General features: G+C 44.6%; 14 non-coding genes across 14 annotated transcripts; 5 read left to right on the forward strand and 9 right to left on the reverse strand.

The window, feature by feature from the left end:
• Positions 1–6,308: 6,308 nt before the first annotated feature.
• Positions 6,309–6,382, reverse strand: trnan-guu (transfer RNA asparagine (anticodon GUU)). Its single transcript has one exon. It is a non-coding gene; the product is annotated as a tRNA-Asn (tRNA).
• A 747-nt stretch (positions 6,383–7,129) lies between these two features.
• Positions 7,130–7,201, forward strand: trnaq-cug (transfer RNA glutamine (anticodon CUG)). The gene has a single exon. It is a non-coding gene; the product is annotated as a tRNA-Gln (tRNA).
• A 1,514-nt stretch (positions 7,202–8,715) lies between these two features.
• On the reverse strand, positions 8,716–8,789 carry trnan-guu (transfer RNA asparagine (anticodon GUU)). Its single transcript has one exon. It is a non-coding gene; the product is annotated as a tRNA-Asn (tRNA).
• A 747-nt stretch (positions 8,790–9,536) lies between these two features.
• trnaq-cug (transfer RNA glutamine (anticodon CUG)) lies at positions 9,537–9,608 on the forward strand. Its single transcript has one exon. It is a non-coding gene; the product is annotated as a tRNA-Gln (tRNA).
• A 1,514-nt stretch (positions 9,609–11,122) lies between these two features.
• Positions 11,123–11,196, reverse strand: trnan-guu (transfer RNA asparagine (anticodon GUU)). The gene has a single exon. It is a non-coding gene; the product is annotated as a tRNA-Asn (tRNA).
• A 2,181-nt stretch (positions 11,197–13,377) lies between these two features.
• On the reverse strand, positions 13,378–13,449 carry trnaq-cug (transfer RNA glutamine (anticodon CUG)). Its single transcript has one exon. It is a non-coding gene; the product is annotated as a tRNA-Gln (tRNA).
• A 1,496-nt stretch (positions 13,450–14,945) lies between these two features.
• Positions 14,946–15,019, reverse strand: trnan-guu (transfer RNA asparagine (anticodon GUU)). The gene has a single exon. It is a non-coding gene; the product is annotated as a tRNA-Asn (tRNA).
• A 747-nt stretch (positions 15,020–15,766) lies between these two features.
• Positions 15,767–15,838, forward strand: trnaq-cug (transfer RNA glutamine (anticodon CUG)). Its single transcript has one exon. It is a non-coding gene; the product is annotated as a tRNA-Gln (tRNA).
• A 1,525-nt stretch (positions 15,839–17,363) lies between these two features.
• Positions 17,364–17,437, reverse strand: trnan-guu (transfer RNA asparagine (anticodon GUU)). The gene has a single exon. It is a non-coding gene; the product is annotated as a tRNA-Asn (tRNA).
• A 2,181-nt stretch (positions 17,438–19,618) lies between these two features.
• Positions 19,619–19,690, reverse strand: trnaq-cug (transfer RNA glutamine (anticodon CUG)). The gene has a single exon. It is a non-coding gene; the product is annotated as a tRNA-Gln (tRNA).
• A 1,496-nt stretch (positions 19,691–21,186) lies between these two features.
• Positions 21,187–21,260, reverse strand: trnan-guu (transfer RNA asparagine (anticodon GUU)). Its single transcript has one exon. It is a non-coding gene; the product is annotated as a tRNA-Asn (tRNA).
• Positions 21,261–22,007: 747 nt separating this feature from the next.
• trnaq-cug (transfer RNA glutamine (anticodon CUG)) lies at positions 22,008–22,079 on the forward strand. Its single transcript has one exon. It is a non-coding gene; the product is annotated as a tRNA-Gln (tRNA).
• Positions 22,080–23,593: 1,514 nt separating this feature from the next.
• Positions 23,594–23,667, reverse strand: trnan-guu (transfer RNA asparagine (anticodon GUU)). Its single transcript has one exon. It is a non-coding gene; the product is annotated as a tRNA-Asn (tRNA).
• A 747-nt stretch (positions 23,668–24,414) lies between these two features.
• Positions 24,415–24,486, forward strand: trnaq-cug (transfer RNA glutamine (anticodon CUG)). Its single transcript has one exon. It is a non-coding gene; the product is annotated as a tRNA-Gln (tRNA).
• Positions 24,487–24,795: the final 309 nt, after the last annotated feature.

The following is a 24,795-nucleotide window of genomic DNA, read 5'->3' on the forward strand; positions in this document are numbered from 1 at the left end:
AACTTTTCTGAAACACATACGCCACGTCTTCACTCGAAACATGAAAACGGGGCCTCGGTGCGAGCAGCCGCCTCCGATTCATCGTTCATCATTTAAGAAACCACTTTTATTTGCAGGCTTGTAGAGAGAAATCTGCCTGCAAACGGACTCCTGTTTACCTCTCCTCCTCCTGAATGAGCGCCGATAGTCCGGAGCTCTCGCTGTGACTCACAAGGCTTTGCATTGCAAAAAGGGAGCGAGAGAAAGAAATGGCTGGAAGAAGAAAAACCACCCACTTTCGCCTCTCTTTGAGACTTGTCATCCCAAACCAAAGTCTATTTTCTTGCTGCCAGTCATGCAGGGATAGTACTCCAAGGTCTGTGAAGGTTGAAAGCAAGAGACACGGCGGATGCAAGAAGCCTCTCCTCGTGCTCCTTTGTCACTTCTGACAATACCTATAGCCTTGCAAACTCTTATTTGGAGGCTACGAATGGGCAGATCGGCGGCGGGCGGCGAGATCGCGCGGCATTGAATTTGTCACACGCCGTACACTTTGAGAAAAAGGTCAGCGGAGCGGTTTTGTGATGCGCTGGGATCTGGAGCTTTATTATAAGTGACAATGACACCGAGCCCAGTAATGAAATGGAAGGAACGAGCAGAGAGAGAGAGAGAGAGAGGGGCAGAAGTGCAAAGGAGAGAGGTGGAAGGTAGAGTGACGGCTGTTTATGGCGCGGCTGTGTAAAAGAGCTGTTATGTGAGGTGGTGGGGGTGGGGGGGTGGGTGGGTGGGTGGGTGGGGGTTTGCAACAAGCCCTAAAGCTGAGTTTTTCCCTCAGTGATGCTGCTGCGGCTTCTTCTGCTGCTTCTCCTGCTGCTGCTGCAATCCCTCGGCCCATCACGCCAAGGATCAATTTTAATGTCAGGGCAGACTTTCACGGCGTAATCCTTCTCGCCGGCTTCAAACAGAACGGCAACAATCACAGGGAAAAAGTAGGTCGCACATGACAATCGTGCAAATGCAGATCATTAATTCATTACTGTGATGTGGAGGGCGTCTTTGAATGTTGTGTGTAAATGCATAATTAATTATTGGCATTGGAGCGCTGGGAAAGAAATCGCATGCAACAAAGAGGGAATGTAAATATAAACAGTCCTCGAAATGAAGCGAGGAAGAGGAGAAAGGTGGAAAACAGGCCCGTTTCTTTTCTGAGGGACTTTGCCAGCTGAGGGTCTTGCATCACGGTCTTCTCCGCAGTGAAAAAGAGAGTCAAGTACCGTGAAAAGATTACATGGTTGGAGGGGATTACTTTTCTCACTCGAGAACCTGAGGCATAAATATGCAGGTATGCAGCGTGCGCACTAAAAAAAAATAAAAATAAATAAATAAAAAAACAGCTCAGAGTGGAGGAGCAGAAGCAAAACAAGTTCTCTCCTCCATTATGAGTGCAGCTAAAACAAATGAGAGACATGCAATCCATTGTTTTCATGTATGTTGAAGCACAAGCTATTTTCAGCCTGTCAGATCGATGTCGCGCTGAGAGAAATCAATGAGTTTGGATTGCGTTCTCGCGCGGCGTATATCTTATTGATCCGTCGCCTCGCGTACAAGGCGCAAAAAATCCAAGGCTCTGGCAGGATTGGAGGGCGTTGCGATGTCTGGTGGCGCTGGTGATGTGTCAAAAGGATCAAGGAGGCACATTACGGCGTGACGCCGCCCTCGTTTCTCACTGTGTAATCGAGGATGGATAAGCCCTTGTCTCTCCATGCTTATGTCTTATGTTTTCCCCCTGAGAGCCCACAGGCCCAGGATGTCGTCCCGCCATGGGAATACGCTCATAAACTCTTGCTGAGAGACCCTGTGTTCCTCCTTTATCCTTCCACCACAAACTACAGATGTGGGGAATTAAGAGATAAACAGGGTGGAAATAATCCAATTAGCTCTAATGGGCATGGAAGTGTCTGAGAAGGAGGAGGAGGAGGAGGAGGCGGCGCCGTGAGTCCTCCCAAAGCCTGCTCTAATTACTGTAACTGTGTTTACAAGAAGACATTTCCAAGGTGAGTTATAAAGTAAAGCATGCTAAATTTTACGGGGCGAGGAAGCAGCTCTTAAAGCTGAGGTGACAAACAGAAGAGGCGTGTGATGAATCGGATGTGAAAGACCCAAGGTGCAGAGTCGGGATCAAAACAATGAGTGGCGCCTAATGAAGGCAAAATCAACAAACAAAAGCTGTTCGCTTTCAAAATGAAGAATCGGAGGCAAAAAAATAAAAATCCCATGAGAAAGAGGCGAGGCTGCAAGAAAACTGAAGAGATGAAGTGACAACTCACAACTCTGAGAAAGAAACATACACACAAACTTTGGGTTTTAATTCTGATTTTATTCTGAATAAAAATGAATTTCTGCTTTAAAAAGATTATTATTGACCTTGTAAACACCTAATCCCAAACTAAAATTATCCAAGTTAAATTTAATCCTACATAAAATATCTGATTTATTCTGATTTTAAAGCTGAATGAAATAATCCTTCAATCATGGAAACATTCATTCTACTTTTATTAATTATTAATTACGTTAATTCTGGTCATTTTGCTCATGCTCGTTCTCTTGTCCTGTCCTGAAGGTGAACATATTCCAAGATAGCTGCCCAAAGCAGGCGTTGGACTCAGACGAAGGCTACTTATTTAATTAGAAGACCTAGAAGAAACAGACATAATGAAAAGAATGGATGGGTGGAAGTGTAAGAATGAGGAGCTTTTTAAAGCTGTACCACCAAAGTCAATCATGAAAGAAAAAGAAAAGAAGCAGTTTCATTATAAAAATAACCAACAGCACCACCTTATCTTCTGGCATGCAAACTACATCATTTTCAGTGCTACTTCTGTTTCTGTGTAAAAGAACATTCACTGCAAAACATTTCCATGTAAATGCAAATTCTTTCTGAGATAAAAAACTGAAAAACGACGAGTTTTCACTTGAAAGTTATTTAATGAGGCACAGTTGACTAAAAATTAAGCAAAAACATACTGAACTGAACACAGGCTGGGAACAGGAAACCAAACATGGAAACCAAACAACATAACTTCAAGGACGTCAGGAAACAAAGCACCAAATCATAAATAAAAACACCACAACAACAGACGAGGAATTTCCTGCAGGATTGGTTTGTTGTTTTCTCAGTGTTCATCTGCTCATAAGTCACAATCCAAAGCAACACATTAACAGATCATTCAAAATATGATTGTACGAGTTCACAATATAACATTCATCATGGTATAGAAAATACAGTATGTTTTCTCTGCTGGAAACTGGTCTTTCAGCAAAGGGGTAAAAATATTGGCTTTTAATTCCAATCTGATTTTCTTTGTCTTTCGTTCTTCAATAACCCCAAGACTTGTTAAGCTATATTTTCAATTCAAATCAAATTTATTTCTCTGGCACCAAAAGCAATGCAGTCGTCTCAAGGCACTTTTACAGAGAGACACCCAACAACTCCACAAGAGCAAACAGATGAGAAAATGGAGAGGAAAAATGTCCTTTTAACAAGAAGAAACCTGCAGAACCAAACTCAGAGAAGGTGACTGCTGCCCATGAAGAAGTCTTCATTCTCTGGTTTGCTGAATCATAATGGTGAAGCCAAACACTTCTGAATATACAAATCGCATCAACATACATGAGCAGCAGACAGCTTCCATGTTCTGCACTGCATTATTGAAGGTTTTCTTAATGTACTGACTTTGAAAATCAGGACAAGTCAGGTTGTTCTGAGTGATTTTCTTCGTCCTACATCCATATTTCCATGCAGAGGAGAGTAGTCTAGGTCGCAGTGTGACCATCCATTTGGTACAAGGCATAACTGGTTTAAAAATAATGTGAGTCACATGATACAAAGGCTTTGAAAGTTGCATGACATCGACCCATGTGAATAATCATGGGGGTTGGACTATAGATAGCTCTGTCTACTACCCTCAACAAAACATAAAAAATATACTAACTCACTTATAAGGATGACAATCATATCTTCTGTGGAGTCGAGCTCTGGAGACAAGAGTCAGTCTGCACTGAGGCCACTCTGATGGCTCACTGTGTTGTGCAAGGCAATGAAAAGTGATTACAGTTGTGGTTACGACCTCAAAAAGAAGTCAGCTATTGAAAATATTGATTGTAAAAATAAATGTATCAACTTTCTAGGGAGAGTAACATTGACGTTGTTCTATAATTGTAAAAGCCTCATCTACAGCTCCCATATTATGCTATTTTTCAGTCACGTCATATAGGTCACAGAAGCCCAAAAACATAGTATATAAGTTTGTTTGCCCCAAATTCATCCTATGTTCGGAGTTTGAGCAGTGGCTTGAGTCAGAACAGGTTGTTTGTCACAGCCCACTTTCTGGGATGCACTTGAACGCATCTGGCCACGCCCGCTCTCTCACACATGGTGGGGACACAGTCAGGGGCACATCCCCTCGACTGGTTGAGCTTAAGTTTCAGTTTCATTCTCAAAAATGTGATGTAGCGAGACAAGGAGGAAAAAGACAATTTTAAAATTTGAACGTCTTAATGAGTCTACGGCAACACATACCACCATAAGAAACTCTTTACAAAGTGAAAAAGGCATCATATGTCATTTAATCAGAGCACCGTTTGCAAGCAGATACACACACGGCATAAAAGGATTTTTCCGGGGGCTGAAAAAACACTTGTCTGGGGCGCTGTCACCAACCTGGAGGAGGCGCGATTTGTTTTTGACGTCACAAACCAGAGAATTTCAAAACCGAGCGTTTGAGCACACATTTGCTGAAAGGTCGAGCAAGCAAGAGAAGGAGAAAATAGACTTTTCTCATTCTGGGGGGGTTTGTGGACAGGCTCAGGATGTACATTATTGTTAGAAAACCATTGTAAAGTGCATTTTGCATAATATGGGACCTTTAACACATAACTTATCCTTGTTGCTACGGAGATTGGTGGTCAAGGGTCATGCTGAATAGTTTGGTGGAGCAGCTCTCGATTTAGACGGTTGCCAAGTTGTGACTAAAAACAACTTTGCCAAAGAAATATCACAAAAAAGCATGCTGGTTAAGCATCCACATAATAAGTTTTGGGCTCCAAATCCCAGTTTGAGCCAAAAAATACTGAGTTAAAAAGTAACTCATGTTACCTTCATAGAAGGATCGGTGCAGATTATTAAAACCTATCAGTAGAATAAAAAAACGAAACAAAAGTGCAGCCTACTAATGGGTCTGAATGCCAGTTTGAAATGTGACCAAGTTTCCTGTGAAGTGGATCATTGAGAACTGTCTCACATTGCTACACCTCCTCCAGCACAAGAAACCAATCACACCTCAAATCTGACTGGTCATAACTGCTTTCAGCTGCCTGAGGATCTGACAACAGTGCAGGGATTGGATGGCACCCTTCCAGGAGTCTCTGTACCATGTCGTCAGTGTTGCTGAACTTCTGCTTAGGTTCTGGATCAGCTTGTACTCTGGAGAGTTCATTTATTGTCTTGTCTTTGGGCATTTCACTGCTCCTGAGGAGTTGCGCTCAGTTTCCTGTCGCACCAACTAGTGTCTTTTTGCTAGAGAGAGCAGCAGAAAAGAGCCCAACTATATTGATTTTTAACGATTCCACCCAGTAGCGACCATGAAGGTGCTGTGACAGCGAGTCTCTCCACCGGTCAAAAGCTTTCATTTGGTAGACTAACGCCCAAACTTGTTCTTGTTCCAGCGACCGCAATGTGGAGACCAGGGTGGACGCCTGGCAGTTGGCCTGTCCGCAGGTTCCATGATTTAATTTCACAGCTTGGATGATGACATGACAAGACACCTCAAGATCTTCCTTTGGTCCACACATCGGCAGTGACTCTCAGGTCGCTGTCACAATCATTTGTTGTGTCTTCAATCCCACGTGCTACATTTGCCTGTACTATCTGAAGTTGCACATTGAATGTGTTGAATGTCACTGTTTTGGTTCAAGTGGGCTTCGTCACATGTCTCGGAAGAGGCTTTGTCCATTCTCAAAACGGATTGATTAGTTTGTGGTGTCAGCTTGACAAGATTGGCAGATGTGGCAGATGTGGCAGTAAATGCATGTCATTTATGGACTTTGAAATTGTCAGCAAAGGTTTCACAATGCTAATAAGCCACTAATCCAAGGAGAATGTTGACTGCAGTTGTCAGTGCGACATGAAGTTGAAGAGAAAGAGAGATGAAATGATTTCATCTGTTGAAATGATGGAAGAAGGTCCAACCGGAGAAAAGTGTCACATGAAGGCAGACTGCTGATAGTGAGTCAATGCCAAGACCTTGAAACCTGGCAGGAAGAATGGCCAACGTCCCTGGGTGGGCTTGAACCACCAACCTTTCGGTTAACAGCCAAACGCGCTGACCTATTGCGCCACAGAGACAGACACCAAAAGAGGGCGTGGTCAATTTTTTTAAACCATAATAAACACGATGGCCAAGAAGTATTGGCACAGATTAGTAAAACCTGTCAGTGGAATTAAAATACAAAGAAAAACATACGTGCACCCTTGAAAAATATGACCACCCTATCCAGAATCATCAGTCAATCTAAACACGCCAATCTTCAGCTTTGCATTGAAAAATCGGAGATAAGTCATGGCGCGAATGCCAAAGGCAGTTTGTTCCACAGTGTGGGAGCAGCAAAAGCAGAAGAAAAAAAGAAAAACAAAGAGTCATCTCACTGTTTGTGTGGACCTTGAATGCTTCCAACAGAAGCTGACCTGAGGAAAGCAAGGTCCTGCCATGCTCACGGATAGTTAAAATCTCACAGTGTTAGGAAGGAGTCAGGCCATGAATGGCACTGAAAACAAATGACAGGAGTTTAAAATTGTTTGTAAAATGTCAACGTCGTCTTCTCAATTGGTCATGTGTTGAATCACTGAATCTCATTATTTGACTTTTGCATCTCTGTTGGATGACAAAACACACTGTGTCTTTAGCAGAGGATGATACTGGCCAAGGAACCTCGGGGTTATGGGCCCAGCGCACTGCCGCTTCACCACTCAGCTCTTTATAAATCTTTTTAATGTATGTAGAAATACAAATGCATGAAATGATGCAACGTTTCCAGTTGAAGCCATAATTTTTCCTAGATGTCTGTGAAAGCAAGATATTGGCACCTTGTCAGTGGTTCCATGGTGTAATGGTGAGCACTCTGGACTCTGAATCCAGCTATCCGAGTTCAACTCTCGGTGGAACCTGAATTGCCGTTCACAACACTGAGCCCGTTACAGAGTGGCGGGTTTACCTCTGTTCCTACAGTTATTGAGCTGTGTGCCTCAGTCCACTGGGAAGGACAGGCTTCTCACAAGACAAACTGTAGTACTGTCACAATTGATTTTCTATTTGATTGAAATTTGAAGCCACGCTCGCATGTAAGAGTCGCTGTGTCTGTGGCGAAAATTGGTGAGAGCGTGTGGCCGTTAACTGAAAAGCAGGTGGACCAAGCCCTCCTTGGGAAGTGACTTACTGGCAAATGACTTGGAATCACTTCTGCAGAGCATGTGGTCAAGGTCAAAAAGGCGTTTCACAATTCACATTCCTCTTCCAAAAGACAGAAACCAGTTGAAGCTCCCCTCACCACCTGTAGGTAGTACTGAAGCATTTGTTGTCAGCTAAAACACAACTCGGCCTGAATGCACGTGTGAAATGTGACCAAGTTTCCTGTAAAGTGGGTCATTGAGAACTGTTTCACATTGCTACACCTCCTCCAGCACAAGAAACCAATCACACCTCAAATCTGACTGGTCATAACCGCTTTCAGCTGCCTGAGGATCTGACAACAGTGCAGGGATTGGATGGCACCCTTCCAGGAGTCTCTGTACCATGTCGTCAGTGTTGCTGAACTTCTGCTTAGGTTCTGGATCAGCTTGTACTCTGGAGAGTTCATTTATTGTCTTGTCTTTGGGCATTTCACTGCTCCTGAGGAGTTGCGCTCAGTTTCCTGTCGCACCAACTAGTGTCTTTTTGCTAGAGAGAGCAGCAGAAAAGAGCCCAACTATATTGATTTTTAACGATTCCACCCAGTAGCGACCATGAAGGTGCTGTGACAGCGAGTCTCTCCACCGGTCAAAAGCTTTCATTTGGTAGACTAACGCCCAAACTTGTTCTTGTTCCAGCGACCGCAATGTGGAGACCAGGGTGGACGCCTGGCAGTTGGCCTGTCCACAGGTTCCATGATTTAATTTCACAGCTTGGATGATGACATGACACGACACCTCAAGATCTTCCTTTGGTCCACACATCGGCAGTGACTCTCAGGTCGCTGTCACAATCATTTGTTGTGTCTTCAATCCCACGTGCTACATTTGCCTGTACTATCTGAAGTTGCACATTGAATGTGTTGAATGTCACTGTTTTGGTTCAAGTGGGCTTCGTCACATGTCTCGGAAGAGGCTTTGTCCATTCTCAAAACGGATTGATTAGTTTGTGGTGTCAGCTTGACAAGATTGGCAGATGTGGCAGTAAATGCATGTCATTCATGGACTTTGAAATTGTCAGCAAAGGTTTCACAATGCTAATAAGCCAGCAATCCAAGGAGAGTGTTGACTGCAGTTGTCAGTGCGACATGAAGTCGAAGAGAAAGAGAGATGAAATGATTTCATCTGTTGAAATGATGGAAGAAGGTCCAACCGGAGAAAAGTGTCACATGAAGGCAGACTGCTGATAGTGAGTCAATGCCAAGACCTTGAAACCTGGCAGGAAGAATGGCCAACGTCCCTGGGTGGGCTTGAACCACCAACCTTTCGGTTAACAGCCGAACGCGCTGACCTATTGCGCCACAGAGACAGACACCAAAAGAGGGCGTGGTCAATTTTTTTAAACCATAATAAACACGATGGCCAAGAAGTATTGGCACAGATTAGTAAAACCTGTCAGTGGAATTAAAATACAAAGAAAAACATACGTGCACCCTTGAAAAATATGACCACCCTATCCAGAATCATCAGTCAATCTAAACACGCCAATCTTCAGCTTTGCATTGAAAAATCGGAGATAAGTCATGGCGCGAATGCCAAAGGCAGTTTGTTCCACAGTGTGGGAGCAGCAAAAGCAGAAGAAAAAAAGAAAAACAAAGAGTCATCTCACTGTTTGTGTGGAACTTGAATGCTTCCAACAGAAGCTGACCTGAGGAAAGCAAGGTCCTGCCATGCTCACGGATAGTTAAAATCTCACAGTGTTAGGAAGGAGTCAGGCCATGAATGGCACTGAAAACAAATGACAGGAGTTTAAAATTGTTTGTAAAATGTCAACGTCGTCTTCTCAATTGGTCATGTGTTGAATCACTGAATCTCATTATTTGACTTTTGCATCTCTGTTGGATGACAAAACACACTGTGTCTTTAGCAGAGGATGATACTGGCCAAGGAACCTCGGGGTTATGGGCCCAGCGCACTGCCGCTTCACCACTCAGCTCTTTATAAATCTTTTTAATGTATGTAGAAATACAAATGCATGAAATGATGCAACGTTTCCAGTTGAAGCCATAATTTTTCCTAGATGTCTGTGAAAGCAAGATATTGGCACCTTGTCAGTGGTTCCATGGTGTAATGGTGAGCACTCTGGACTCTGAATCCAGCTATCCGAGTTCAACTCTCGGTGGAACCTGAATTGCCGTTCACAACACTGAGCCCGTTACAGAGTGGCGGGTTTACCTCTGTTCCTACAGTTATTGAGCTGTGTGCCTCAGTCCACTGGGAAGGACAGGCTTCTCACAAGACAAACTGTAGTACTGTCACAATTGATTTTCTATTTGATTGAAATTTGAAGCCACGCTCGCATGTAAGAGTCGCTGTGTCTGTGGCGAAAATTGGTGAGAGCGTGTGGCCGTTAACTGAAAAGCAGGTGGACCAAGCCCTCCTTGGGAAGTGACTTACTGGCAAATGACTTGGAATCACTTCTGCAGAGCATGTGGTCAAGGTCAAAAAGGCGTTTCACAATTCACATTCCTCTTCCAAAAGACAGAAACCAGTTGAAGCTCCCCTCACCACCTGTAGGTAGTACTGAAGCATTTGTTGTCAGCTAAAACACAACTCGGCCTGAATGCACGTGTGAAATGTGACCAAGTTTCCTGTAAAGTGGGTCATTGAGAACTGTTTCACATTGCTACACCTCCTCCAGCACAAGAAACCAATCACACCTCAAATCTGACTGGTCATAACCGCTTTCAGCTGCCTGAGGATCTGACAACAGTGCAGGGATTGGATGGCACCCTTCCAGGAGTCTCTGTACCATGTCGTCAGTGTTGCTGAACTTCTGCTTAGGTTCTGGATCAGCTTGTACTCTGGAGAGTTCATTTATTGTCTTGTCTTTGGGCATTTCACTGCTCCTGAGGAGTTGCGCTCAGTTTCCTGTCGCACCAACTAGTGTCTTTTTGCTAGAGAGAGCAGCAGAAAAGAGCCCAACTATATTGATTTTTAACGATTCCACCCAGTAGCGACCATGAAGGTGCTGTGACAGCGAGTCTCTCCACCGGTCAAAAGCTTTCATTTGGTAGACTAACGCCCAAACTTGTTCTTGTTCCAGCGACCGCAATGTGGAGACCAGGGTGGACGCCTGGCAGTTGGCCTGTCCACAGGTTCCATGATTTAATTTCACAGCTTGGATGATGACATGACACGACACCTCAAAATCTTCCTTTGGTCCACACATCGGCAGTGATTCTCAGGTCGCTGTCACACTCATTTGTTGTGTCTTCAATCCCACGTGCTACATTTGCCTGTACTATCTGAAGTTGCACATTGAATGTGTTGAATGTCACTGTTTTGGTTCAAGTGGGCTTCGTCACATGTCTCGGAAGAGGCTTTGTCCATTCTCAAAACGGATTGATTAGTTTGTGGTGTCAGCTTGACAAGATTGGCAGATGTGGCAGTAAATGCATGTCATTCATGGACTTTGAAATTGTCAGCAAAGGTTTCACAATGCTAATAAGCCAGCAATCCAAGGAGAGTGTTGACTGCAGTTGTCAGTGCGACATGAAGTTGAAGAGAAAGAGAGATGAAATGATTTCATCTGTTGAAATGATGGAAGAAGGTCCAACCGGAGAAAAGTGTCACATGAAGACAGACTGCTGATAGTGAGTCAATGCCAAGACCTTGAAACCTGGCAGGAAGAATGGCTAACGTCCCTGGGTGGGCTTGAACCACCAACCTTTCGGTTAACAGCCGAACGCGCTGACCTATTGCGCCACAGAGACAGACACCAAAAGGGGGCGTGGTCAATTTTTTTAAACCATAATAAACACGATGGCCAAGAAGTATTGGCACAGATTAGTAAAACCTGTCAGTGGAATTAAAATACAAAGAAAAACATACGTGCACCCTTGAAAAATATGACCACCCTATCCAGAATCATCAGTCAATCTAAACACGCCAATCTTCAGCTTTGCATTGAAAAATCGGAGATAAGTCATGGCGCGAATGCCAAAGGCAGTTTGTTCCACAGTGTGGGAGCAGCAAAAGCAGAAGAAAAAAAGAAAAACAAAGAGTCATCTCACTGTTTGTGTGGAACTTGAATGCTTCCAACAGAAGCTGACCTGAGGAAAGCAAGGTCCTGCCATGCTCACGGATAGTTAAAATCTCACAGTGTTAGGAAGGAGTCAGGCCATGAATGGCACTGAAAACAAATGACAGGAGTTTAAAATTGTTTGTAAAATGTCAACGTCGTCTTCTCAATTGGTCATGTGTTGAATCACTGAATCTCATTATTTGACTTTTGCATCTCTGTTGGATGACAAAACACACTGTGTCTTTAGCAGAGGATGATACTGGCCAAGGAACCTCGGGGTTATGGGCCCAGCGCACTGCCGCTTCACCACTCAGCTCTTTATAAATCTTTTTAATGTATGTAGAAATACAAATGCATGAAATGATGCAACGTTTCCAGTTGAAGCCATAATTTTTCCTAGATGTCTGTGAAAGCAAGATATTGGCACCTTGTCAGTGGTTCCATGGTGTAATGGTGAGCACTCTGGACTCTGAATCCAGCAATCCTTTCTCTTCAACTTCATGTCGCACTGACAACTGCAGTCAACACTCTCCTTGGATTACTGGCTTATTAGCATTGTGAAACCTTTGCTGACAATTTCAAAGTCCATGAATGACATGCATTTACTGCCACATCTGCCAATCTTGTCAAGCTGACACCACAAACTAATCAAACCATTTTGAGAATGGACAAAGCCTCTTCCGAGACATGTGACGAAGCCCACTTGAACCAAAACAGAGACATTCAACACATTCAATGTGCAACTTCAGATAGTACAGGCAAATGTAGCACGTGGGATTGAAGACACAACAAATGATTGTGACAGCGACCTGAGAGTCACTGCCGATGTGTGGACCAAAGGAAGATCTTGAGGTGTCTTGTCATGTCATCATCCAAGCTGTGAAATTAAATCATGGAACCTGTGGACAGGCCAACTGCCAGGCGTCCACCCTGGTCTCCACATTGCGGTCGCTGGAACAAGAACAAGTTTGGGCGTTAGTCTACCAAATGAAAGCTTTTGACCGGTGGAGAGACTCGCTGTCACAGCACCTTCATGGTCGCTACTGGATGGAATCGTTAAAAATCAATATAGTTGGGCTCTTTTCTGCTGCTCTCTCTAGCAAAAAGACACGAGTTGGTGCGACAGGAAACTGAGCGCAACTCCTCAGGAGCAGTGAAATGCCCAAAGACAAGACAATAAATGAACTCTCCAGAGTACAAGCTGATCCAGAACCTAAGCAGAAGTTCAGCAATACTGACGACATGGTACAGAGACTCCTGGAAGGGTGCCATCCAATCCCTGCACTGTTGTCAGATCCTCAGGCAGCTGAAAGCGGTTATGACCAGTCAGATTTGAGGTGTGATTGGTTTCTTGTGCTGGAGGAGGTGTAGCAATGTGAAACAGTTCTCAATGACCCACTTTACAGGAAACTTGGTCACATTTCACACGTGCATTCAGGCCGAGTTGTGTTTTAGCTGACAACAAATGCTTCAGTACTACCTACAGGTGGTGAGGGGAGCTTCAACTGGTTTCTGTCTTTTGGAAGAGGAATGTGAATTGTGAAACGCCTTTTTGACCTTGACCACATGCTCTGCAGAAGTGATTCCAAGTCATTTGCCAGTAAGTCACTTCCCAAGGTGGGCTTGGTCCACCAGTATTTTAAGTTAACGGCCACACGCTCTCACCAATTTTCGCCACAGACACAGCGACTCTTACATGCGAGCGTGGCTTCAAATTTCAGTCAAATAGAAAATCAATTGTGACAGTACTACAGTTTGTCTTGTGAGAAGCCTGTCCTTCCCAGTGGACTGAGGCACACAGCTCAATAACTGTAGGAACAGAGGTAAACCCGCCACTCTGTGACGGGCTTAGTGTTGTGAATGGCAATTCAGGTTCCACCGAGAGTTGAACTCGGATAGCTGGATTCAGAGTCCAGAGTGCTCACCATTACACCATGGAACCACTGACAAGGTGCCAATATCTTGCTTTCTGCTTGTTCCTACAGTTATTGAGCTGTGTGCCTCAGTCCACTGGGAAGGACAGGCTTCTCACAAGACAAACTGTAGTACTGTCACAATTGATTTTCTATTTGATTGAAATTTGAAGTCACGCTCGCATGTAAGAGTCGCTGTGTCTGTGGCGAAAATTGGTGAGAGCGTGTGGCCGTTAACTGAAAAGCAGGTGGACCAAGCCCTCCTTGGGAAGTGACTTACTGGCAAATGACTTGGAATCACTTCTGCAGAGCATGTGGTCAAGGTCAAAAAGGCGTTTCACAATTCACATTCCTCTTCCAAAAGACAGAAACCAGTTGAAGCTCCCCTCACCACCTGTAGGTAGTACTGAAGCATTTGTTGTCAGCTAAAACACAACTCGGCCTGAATGCACGTGTGAAATGTGACCAAGTTTCCTGTAAAGTGGGTCATTGAGAACTGTTTCACATTGCTACACCTCCTCCAGCACAAGAAACCAATCACACCTCAAATCTGACTGGTCATAACCGCTTTCAGCTGCCTGAGGATCTGACAACAGTGCAGGGATTGGATGGCACCCTTCCAGGAGTCTCTGTACCATGTCGTCAGTGTTGCTGAACTTCTGCTTAGGTTCTGGATCAGCTTGTACTCTGGAGAGTTCATTTATTGTCTTGTCTTTGGGCATTTCACTGCTCCTGAGGAGTTGCGCTCAGTTTCCTGTCGCACCAACTAGTGTCTTTTTGCTAGAGAGAGCAGCAGAAAAGAGCCCAACTATATTGATTTTTAACGATTCCACCCAGTAGCGACCATGAAGGTGCTGTGACAGCGAGTCTCTCCACCGGTCAAAAGCTTTCATTTGGTAGACTAACGCCCAAACTTGTTCTTGTTCCAGCGACCGCAATGTGGAGACCAGGGTGGACGCCTGGCAGTTGGCCTGTCCACAGGTTCCATGATTTAATTTCACAGCTTGGATGATGACATGACACGACACCTCAAGATCTTCCTTTGGTCCACACATCGGCAGTGATTCTCAGGTCGCTGTCACACTCATTTGTTGTGTCTTCAATCCCACGTGCTACATTTGCCTGTACTATCTGAAGTTGCACATTGAATGTGTTGAATGTCACTGTTTTGGTTCAAGTGGGCTTCGTCACATGTCTCGGAAGAGGCTTTGTCCATTCTCAAAACGGATTGATTAGTTTGTGGCGTCAGCTTGACAAGATTGGCAGATGTGGCAGTAAATGCATGTCATTCATGGACTTTGAAATTGTCAGCAAAGGTTTCACAATGCTAATAAGCCAGCAATCCAAGGAGAGTGTTGACTGCAGTTGTCAGTGCGACATGAAGTTGAAGAGAAAGAGAGATGAAATGATTTCATCTGTTGAAATGATGGAAGAAGGTCCAACCGGAGAAAAGTGTCACATGAAGGCAGACTGCTGATAGTGAGTCAATGCCAAGACCTTGAAACCTGGCAGGAAGAATGGCCAACGTCCCTGGGTGGGCTTGAACCACCAACCTTTCGGTTAACAGCCGAACGCGCTGACCTATTGCGCCACAGAGACAGACACCAAAAGGGGGCGTGGTCAATTTTTTTAAACCATAATAAACACGATGGCCAAGAAGTATTGGCACAGATTAGTAAAACCTGTCAGTGGAATTAAAATACAAAGAAAAACATACGTGCACCCTTGAAAAATATGACCACCCTATCCAGAATCATCAGTCAATCTAAACACGCCAATCTTCAGCTTTGCATTGAAAAATCGGAGATAAGTCATGGCGCGAATGCCAAAGGCAGTTTGTTCCACAGTGTGGGAGCAGCAAAAGCAGAAGAAAAAAAGAAAAACAAAGAGTCATCTCACTGTTTGTGTGGAACTTGAATGCTTCCAACAGAAGCTGACCTGAGGAAAGCAAGGTCCTGCCATGCTCACGGATAGTTAAAATCTCACAGTGTTAGGAAGGAGTCAGGCCATGAATGGCACTGAAAACAAATGACAGGAGTTTAAAATTGTTTGTAAAATGTCAACGTCGTCTTCTCAATTGGTCATGTGTTGAATCACTGAATCTCATTATTTGACTTTTGCATCTCTGTTGGATGACAAAACACACTGTGTCTTTAGCAGAGGATGATACTGGCCAAGGAACCTCGGGGTTATGGGCCCAGCGCACTGCCGCTTCACCACTCAGCTCTTTATAAATCTTTTTAATGTATGTAGAAATACAAATGCATGAAATGATGCAACGTTTCCAGTTGAAGCCATAATTTTTCCTAGATGTCTGTGAAAGCAAGATATTGGCACCTTGTCAGTGGTTCCATGGTGTAATGGTGAGCACTCTGGACTCTGAATCCAGCAATCCGAGTTCAACTCTCGGTGGAACCTGAATTGCCGTTCACAACACTGAGCCCGTTACAGAGTGACGGGTTTACCTCTGTTCCTACAGTTATTGAGCTGTGTGCCTCAGTCCACTGGGAAGGACAGGCTTCTCACAAGACAAACTGTAGTACTGTCACAATTGATTTTCTATTTGATTGAAATTTGAAGCCACGCTCGCATGTAAGAGTCGCTGTGTCTGTGGCGAAAATTGGTGAGAGCGTGTGGCCGTTAACTGAAAAGCTGGTGGACCAAGCCCACCTTGGGAAGTGACTTACTGGCAAATGACTTGGAATCACTTCTGCAGAGCATGTGGTCAAGGTCAAAAAGGCGTTTCACAATTCACATTCCTCTTCCAAAAGACAGAAACCAGTTGAAGCTCCCCTCACCACCTGTAGGTAGTACTGAAGCATTTGTTGTCAGCTAAAACACAACTCGGCCTGAATGCACGTGTGAAATGTGACCAAGTTTCCTGTAAAGTGGGTCATTGAGAACTGTTTCACATTGCTACACCTCCTCCAGCACAAGAAACCAATCACACCTCAAATCTGACTGGTCATAACCGCTTTCAGCTGCCTGAGGATCTGACAACAGTGCAGGGATTGGATGGCACCCTTCCAGGAGTCTCTGTACCATGTCGTCAGTGTTGCTGAACTTCTGCTTAGGTTCTGGATCAGCTTGTACTCTGGAGAGTTCATTTATTGTCTTGTCTTTGGGCATTTCACTGCTCCTGAGGAGTTGCGCTCAGTTTCCTGTCAGCACCAACTAGTGTCTTTTTGCTAGAGAGAGCAGCAGAAAAGAGCCCAACTATATTGATTTTTAACGATTCCACCCAGTAGCGACCATGAAGGTGCTGTGACAGCGAGTCTCTCCACCGGTCAAAAGCTTTCATTTGGTAGACTAACGCCCAAACTTGTTCTTGTTCCAGCGACCGCAATGTGGAGACCAGGGTGGACGCCTGGCAGTTGGCCTGTCCGCAGGTTCCATGATTTAATTTCACAGCTTGGATGATGACATGACAAGACACCTCAAGATCTTCCTTTGGTCCACACATCGGCAGTGATTCTCAGGTCGCTGTCACACTCATTTGTTGTGTCTTCAATCCCACGTGCTACATTTGCCTGTACTATCTGAAGTTGCACATTGAATGTGTTGAATGTCACTGTTTTGGTTCAAGTGGGCTTCGTCACATGTCTCGGAAGAGGCTTTGTCCATTCTCAAAACGGATTGATTAGTTTGTGGTGTCAGCTTGACAAGATTGGCAGATGTGGCAGATGTGGCAGTAAATGCATGTCATTTATGGACTTTGAAATTGTCAGCAAAGGTTTCACAATGCTAATAAGCCAGCAATCCAAGGAGAAGTGTTGACTGCAGTTGTCAGTGCGACATGAAGTTGAAGAGAAAGAGAGATGAAATGATTTCATCTGTTGAAATGATGGAAGAAGGTCCAACCGGAGAAAAGTGTCACATGAAGACAGACTGCTGATAGTGAGTCAATGCCAAGACCTTGAAACCTGGCAGGAAGAATGGCCAACGTCCCTGGGTGGGCTTGAACCACCAACCTTTCGGTTAACAGCCGAACGCGCTGACCTATTGCGCCACAGAGACAGACACCAAAAGTGGGCGTGGTCAATTTTTTTAAACCATAATAAACACGATGGCCAAGAAGTATTGGCACAGATTAGTAAAACCTGTCAGTGGAATTAAAATACAAAGAAAAACATACGTGCACCCTTGAAAAATATGACCACCCTATCCAGAATCATCAGTCAATCTAAACACGCCAATCTTCAGCTTTGCATTGAAAAATCGGAGATAAGTCATGGCGCGAATGCCAAAGGCAGTTTGTTCCACAGTGTGGGAGCAGCAAAAGCAGAAGAAAAAAAGAAAAACAAAGAGTCATCTCACTGTTTGTGTGGAACTTGAATGCTTCCAACAGAAGCTGACCTGAGGAAAGCAAGGTCCTGCCATGCTCACGGATAGTTAAAATCTCACAGTGTTAGGAAGGAGTCAGGCCATGAATGGCACTGAAAACAAATGACAGGAGTTTAAAATTGTTTGTAAAATGTCAACGTCGTCTTCTCAATTGGTCATGTGTTGAATCACTGAATCTCATTATTTGACTTTTGCATCTCTGTTGGATGACAAAACACACTGTGTCTTTAGCAGAGGATGATACTGGCCAAGGAACCTCGGGGTTATGGGCCCAGCGCACTGCCGCTTCACCACTCAGCTCTTTATAAATCTTTTTAATGTATGTAGAAATACAAATGCATGAAATGATGCAACGTTTCCAGTTGAAGCCATAATTTTTCCTAGATGTCTGTGAAAGCAAGATATTGGCACCTTGTCAGTGGTTCCATGGTGTAATGGTGAGCACTCTGGACTCTGAATCCAGCAATCCTTTCTCTTCAACTTCATGTCGCACTGACAACTGCAGTCAACACTCTCCTTGGATTACTGGCTTATTAGCATTGTGAAACCTTTGCTGACAATTTCAAAGTCCATGAATGACATGCATTTACTGCCACATCTGCCAATCTTGTCAAGCTGACACCACAAACTAATCAAACCATTTTGAGAATGGACAAAGCCTCTTCCGAGACATGTGACGAAGCCCACTTGAACCAAAACAGTGACATTCAACACATTCAATGTGCAACTTCAGATAGTACAGGCAAATGTAGCACGTGGGATTGAAGACACAACAAATGATTGTGACAGCGACCTGAGAGTCACTGCCGATGTGTGGACCAAAGGAAGATCTTGAGGTGTCTTGTCATGTCATCATCCAAGCTGTGAAATTAAATCATGGAACCTGTGGACAGGCCAACTGCCAGGCGTCCACCCTGGTCTCCACATTGCGGTCGCTGGAACAAGAACAAGTTTGGGCGTTAGTCTACCAAATGAAAGCTTTTGACCGGTGGAGAGACTCGCTGTCACAGCACCTTCATGGTCGCTACTGGATGGAATCGTTAAAAATCAATATAGTTGGGCTCTTTTCTGCTGCTCTCTCTAGCAAAAAGACACGAGTTGGTGCGACAGGAAACTGAGCGCAACTCCTCAGGAGCAGTGAAATGCCCAAAGACAAGACAATAAATGAACTCTCCAGAGTACAAGCTGATCCAGAACCTAAGCAGAAGTTCAGCAATACTGACGACATGGTACAGAGACTCCTGGAAGGGTGCCATCCAATCCCTGCACTGTTGTCAGATCCTCAGGCAGCTGAAAGCGGTTATGACCAGTCAGATTTGAGGTGTGATTGGTTTCTTGTGCTGGAGGAGGTGTAGCAATGTGAAACAGTTCTCAATGACCCACTTTACAGGAAACTTGGTCACATTTCACACGTGCATTCAGGCCGAGTTGTGTTTTAGCTGACAACAAATGCTTCAGTACTACCTACAGGTGGTGAGGGGAGCTTCAACTGGTTTCTGTCTTTTGGAAGAGGAATGTGAATTGTGAAACGCCTTTTTGACCTTGACCACATGCTCTGCAGAAGTGATTCCAAGTCATTTGCCAGTAAGTCACTTCCCAAGGTGGGCTTGGTCCACCAGTATTTTAAGTTAACGGCCACACGCTCTCACCAATTTTCGCCACAGACACAGCGACTCTTACATGCGAGCGTGGCTTCAAATTTCAGTCAAATAGAAAATCAATTGTGACAGTACTACAGTTTGTCTTGTGAGAAGCCTGTCCTTCCCAGTGGACTGAGGCACACAGCTCAATAACTGTAGGAACAGAGGTAAACCCGCCACTCTGTGACGGGCTTAGTGTTGTGAATGGCAATTCAGGTTCCACCGAAAGTTGAACTCGGATAGCTGGATTCAGAGTCCAGAGTGCTCACCATTACACCATGGAACCACTGACAAGGTGCCAATATCTTGCTTTCTGCTTGTTCCTACAGTTATTGAGCTGTGTGCCTCAGTCCACTGGGAAGGACAGGCTTCTCACAAGACAAACTGTAGTACTGTCACAATTGATTTTCTATTTGATTGAAATTTGAAGTCACGCTCGCATGTAAGAGTCGCTGTGTCTGTGGCGAAAATTGGTGAGAGCGTGTGGCCGTTAACTGAAAAGCAGGTGGACCAAGCCCTCCTTGGGAAGTGACTTACTGGCAAATGACTTGGAATCACTTCTGCAGAGCATGTGGTCAAGGTCAAAAAGGCGTTTCACAATTCACATTCCTCTTCCAAAAGACAGAAACCAGTTGAAGCTCCCCTAACCACCTGTAGGTAGTACTGAAGCATTTGTTGTCAGCTAAAACACAACTCGGCCTGAATGCACGTGTGAAATGTGACCAAGTTTCCTGTAAAGTGGGTCATTGAGAACTGTTTCACATTGCTACACCTCCTCCAGCACAAGAAACCAATCACACCTCAAATCTGACTGGTCATAACCGCTTTCAGCTGCCTGAGGATCTGACAACAGTGCAGGGATTGGATGGCACCCTTCCAGGAGTCTCTGTACCATGTCGTCAGTGTTGCTGAACTTCTGCTTAGGTTCTGGATCAGCTTGTACTCTGGAGAGTTCATTTATTGTCTTGTCTTTGGGCATTTCACTGCTCCTGAGGAGTTGCGCTCAGTTTCCTGTCGCACCAACTAGTGTCTTTTTGCTAGAGAGAGCAGCAGAAAAGAGCCCAACTATATTGATTTTTAACGATTCCACCCAGTAGCGACCATGAAGGTGCTGTGACAGCGAGTCTCTCCACCGGTCAAAAGCTTTCATTTGGTAGACTAACGCCCAAACTTGTTCTTGTTCCAGCGACCGCAATGTGGAGACCAGGGTGGACGCCTGGCAGTTGGCCTGTCCACAGGTTCCATGATTTAATTTCACAGCTTGGATGATGACATGACACGACACCTCAAGATCTTCCTTTGGTCCACACATCGGCAGTGATTCTCAGGTCGCTGTCACACTCATTTGTTGTGTCTTCAATCCCACGTGCTACATTTGCCTGTACTATCTGAAGTTGCACATTGAATGTGTTGAATGTCACTGTTTTGGTTCAAGTGGGCTTCGTCACATGTCTCGGAAGAGGCTTTGTCCATTCTCAAAACGGATTGATTAGTTTGTGGCGTCAGCTTGACAAGATTGGCAGATGTGGCAGTAAATGCATGTCATTCATGGACTTTGAAATTGTCAGCAAAGGTTTCACAATGCTAATAAGCCAGCAATCCAAGGAGAGTGTTGACTGCAGTTGTCAGTGCGACATGAAGTTGAAGAGAAAGAGAGATGAAATGATTTCATCTGTTGAAATGATGGAAGAAGGTCCAACCGGAGAAAAGTGTCACATGAAGGCAGACTGCTGATAGTGAGTCAATGCCAAGACCTTGAAACCTGGCAGGAAGAATGGCCAACGTCCCTGGGTGGGCTTGAACCACCAACCTTTCGGTTAACAGCCGAACGCGCTGACCTATTGCGCCACAGAGACAGACACCAAAAGGGGGCGTGGTCAATTTTTTTAAACCATAATAAACACGATGGCCAAGAAGTATTGGCACAGATTAGTAAAACCTGTCAGTGGAATTAAAATACAAAGAAAAACATACGTGCACCCTTGAAAAATATGACCACCCTATCCAGAATCATCAGTCAATCTAAACACGCCAATCTTCAGCTTTGCATTGAAAAATCGGAGATAAGTCATGGCGCGAATGCCAAAGGCAGTTTGTTCCACAGTGTGGGAGCAGCAAAAGCAGAAGAAAAAAAGAAAAACAAAGAGTCATCTCACTGTTTGTGTGGAACTTGAATGCTTCCAACAGAAGCTGACCTGAGGAAAGCAAGGTCCTGCCATGCTCACGGATAGTTAAAATCTCACAGTGTTAGGAAGGAGTCAGGCCATGAATGGCACTGAAAACAAATGACAGGAGTTTAAAATTGTTTGTAAAATGTCAACGTCGTCTTCTCAATTGGTCATGTGTTGAATCACTGAATCTCATTATTTGACTTTTGCATCTCTGTTGGATGACAAAACACACTGTGTCTTTAGCAGAGGATGATACTGGCCAAGGAACCTCGGGGTTATGGGCCCAGCGCACTGCCGCTTCACCACTCAGCTCTTTATAAATCTTTTTAATGTATGTAGAAATACAAATGCATGAAATGATGCAACGTTTCCAGTTGAAGCCATAATTTTTCCTAGATGTCTGTGAAAGCAAGATATTGGCACCTTGTCAGTGGTTCCATGGTGTAATGGTGAGCACTCTGGACTCTGAATCCAGCAATCCGAGTTCAACTCTCGGTGGAACCTGAATTGCCGTTCACAACACTGAGCCCGTTACAGAGTGACGGGTTTACCTCTTTTCCTACAGTTATTGAGCTGTGTGCCTCAGTCCACTGGGAAGGACAGGCTTCTCACAAGACAAACTGTAGTACTGTCACAATTGATTTTCTATTTGATTGAAATTTGAAGCCACGCTCGCATGTAAGAGTCGCTGTGTCTGTGGCGAAAATTGGTGAGAGCGTGTGGCCGTTAACTGAAAAGCTGGTGGACCAAGCCCACCTTGGGAAGTGACTTACTGGCAAATGACTTGGAATCACTTCTGCAGAGCATGTGGTCAAGGTCAAAAAGGCGTTTCACAATTCACATTCCTCTTCCAAAAGACAGAAACCAGTTGAAGCTCCCCTCACCACCTGTAGGTAGTACTGAAGCATTTGTTGTCAGCTAAAACACAACTCGGCCTGAATGCACGTGTGAAATGTGACCAAGTTTCCTGTAAAGTGGGTCATTGAGAACTGTTTCACATTGCTACACCTCCTCCAGCACAAGAAACCAATCACACCTCAAATCTGACTGGTCATAACCGCTTTCAGCTGCCTGAGGATCTGACAACAGTGCAGGGATTGGATGGCACCCTTCCAGGAGTCTCTGTACCATGTCGTCAGTGTTGCTGAACTTCTGCTTAGGTTCTGGATCAGCTTGTACTCTGGAGAGTTCATTTATTGTCTTGTCTTTGGGCATTTCACTGCTCCTGAGGAGTTGCGCTCAGTTTCCTGTCACACCAACTAGTGTCTTTTTGCTAGAGAGAGCAGCAGAAAAGAGCCCAACTATATTGATTTTTAACGATTCCACCCAGTAGCGACCATGAAGGTGCTGTGACAGCGAGTCTCTCCACCGGTCAAAAGCTTTCATTTGGTAGACTAACGCCCAAACTTGTTCTTGTTCCAGCGACCGCAATGTGGAGACCAGGGTGGACGCCTGGCAGTTGGCCTGTCCACAGGTTCCATGATTTAATTTCACAGCTTGGATGATGACATGACACGACACCTCAAGATCTTCCTTTGGTCCACACATCGGCAGTGATTCTCAGGTCGCTGTCACACTCATTTGTTGTGTCTTCAATCCCACGTGCTACATTTGCCTGTACTATCTGAAGTTGCACATTGAATGTGTTGAATGTCACTGTTTTGGTTCAAGTGGGCTTCGTCACATGTCTCGGAAGAGGCTTTGTCCATTCTCAAAACGGATTGATTAGTTTGTGGTGTCAGCTTGACAAGATTGGCAGATGTGGCAGTAAATGCATGTCATTCATGGACTTTGAAATTGTCAGCAAAGGTTTCACAATGCTAATAAGCCAGCAATCCAAGGAGAGTGTTGACTGCAGTTGTCAGTGCGACATGAAGTCGAAGAGAAAGAGAGATGAAATGATTTCATCTGTTGAAATGATGGAAGAAGGTCCAACCGGAGAAAAGTGTCACATGAAGGCAGACTGCTGATAGTGAGTCAATGCCAAGACCTTGAAACCTGGCAGGAAGAATGGCCAACGTCCCTGGGTGGGCTTGAACCACCAACCTTTCGGTTAACAGCCGAACGCGCTGACCTATTGCGCCACAGAGACAGACACCAAAAGTGGGCGTGGTCAATTTTTTTAAACCATAATAAACACGATGGCCAAGAAGTATTGGCACAGATTAGTAAAACCTGTCAGTGGAATTAAAATACAAAGAAAAACATACGTGCACCCTTGAAAAACATGACCACCCTATCCAGAATCATCAGTCAATCTAAACACGCATATCTTCAGCTTTGCATTGAAAAATCGGAGATAAGTCATGGCGCGAATGCCAAAGGCAGTTTGTTCCACAGTGTGGGAGCAGCAAAAGCAGAAGAAAAAAAGAAAAACAAAGAGTCATCTCACTGTTTGTGTGGAACTTGAATGCTTCCAACAGAAGCTGACCTGAGGAAAGCAAGGTCCTGCCATGCTCACGGATAGTTAAAATCTCACAGTGTTAGGAAGGAGTCAGGCCATGAATGGCACTGAAAACAAATGACAGGAGTTTAAAATTGTTTGTAAAATGTCAACGTCGTCTTCTCAATTGGTCATGTGTTGAATCACTGAATCTCATTATTTGACTTTTGCATCTCTGTTGGATGACAAAACACACTGTGTCTTTAGCAGAGGATGATACTGGCCAAGGAACCTCGGGGTTATGGGCCCAGCGCACTGCCGCTTCACCACTCAGCTCTTTATAAATCTTTTTAATGTATGTAGAAATACAAATGCATGAAATGATGCAACGTTTCCAGTTGAAGCCATAATTTTTCCTAGATGTCTGTGAAAGCAAGATATTGGCACCTTGTCAGTGGTTCCATGGTGTAATGGTGAGCACTCTGGACTCTGAATCCAGCAATCCGAGTTCAACTCTCGGTGGAACCTGAATTGCCGTTCACAACACTGAGCCCGTTACAGAGTGGCGGGTTTACCTCTGTTCCTACAGTTATTGAGCTGTGTGCCTCAGTCCACTGGGAAGGACAGGCTTCTCACAAGACAAACTGTAGTACTGTCACAATTGATTTTCTATTTGATTGAAATTTGAAGTCACGCTCGCATGTAAGAGTCGCTGTGTCTGTGGCGAAAATTGGTGAGAGCGTGTGGCCGTTAACTGAAAAGCAGGTGGACCAAGCCCTCCTTGGGAAGTGACTTACTGGCAAATGACTTGGAATCACTTCTGCAGAGCATGTGGTC

Source organism: Salarias fasciatus, chromosome 22 (assembly GCF_902148845.1).
Source record: "Salarias fasciatus chromosome 22, fSalaFa1.1, whole genome shotgun sequence".
NCBI lineage: Eukaryota > Metazoa > Chordata > Actinopteri > Blenniiformes > Blenniidae > Salarias > Salarias fasciatus.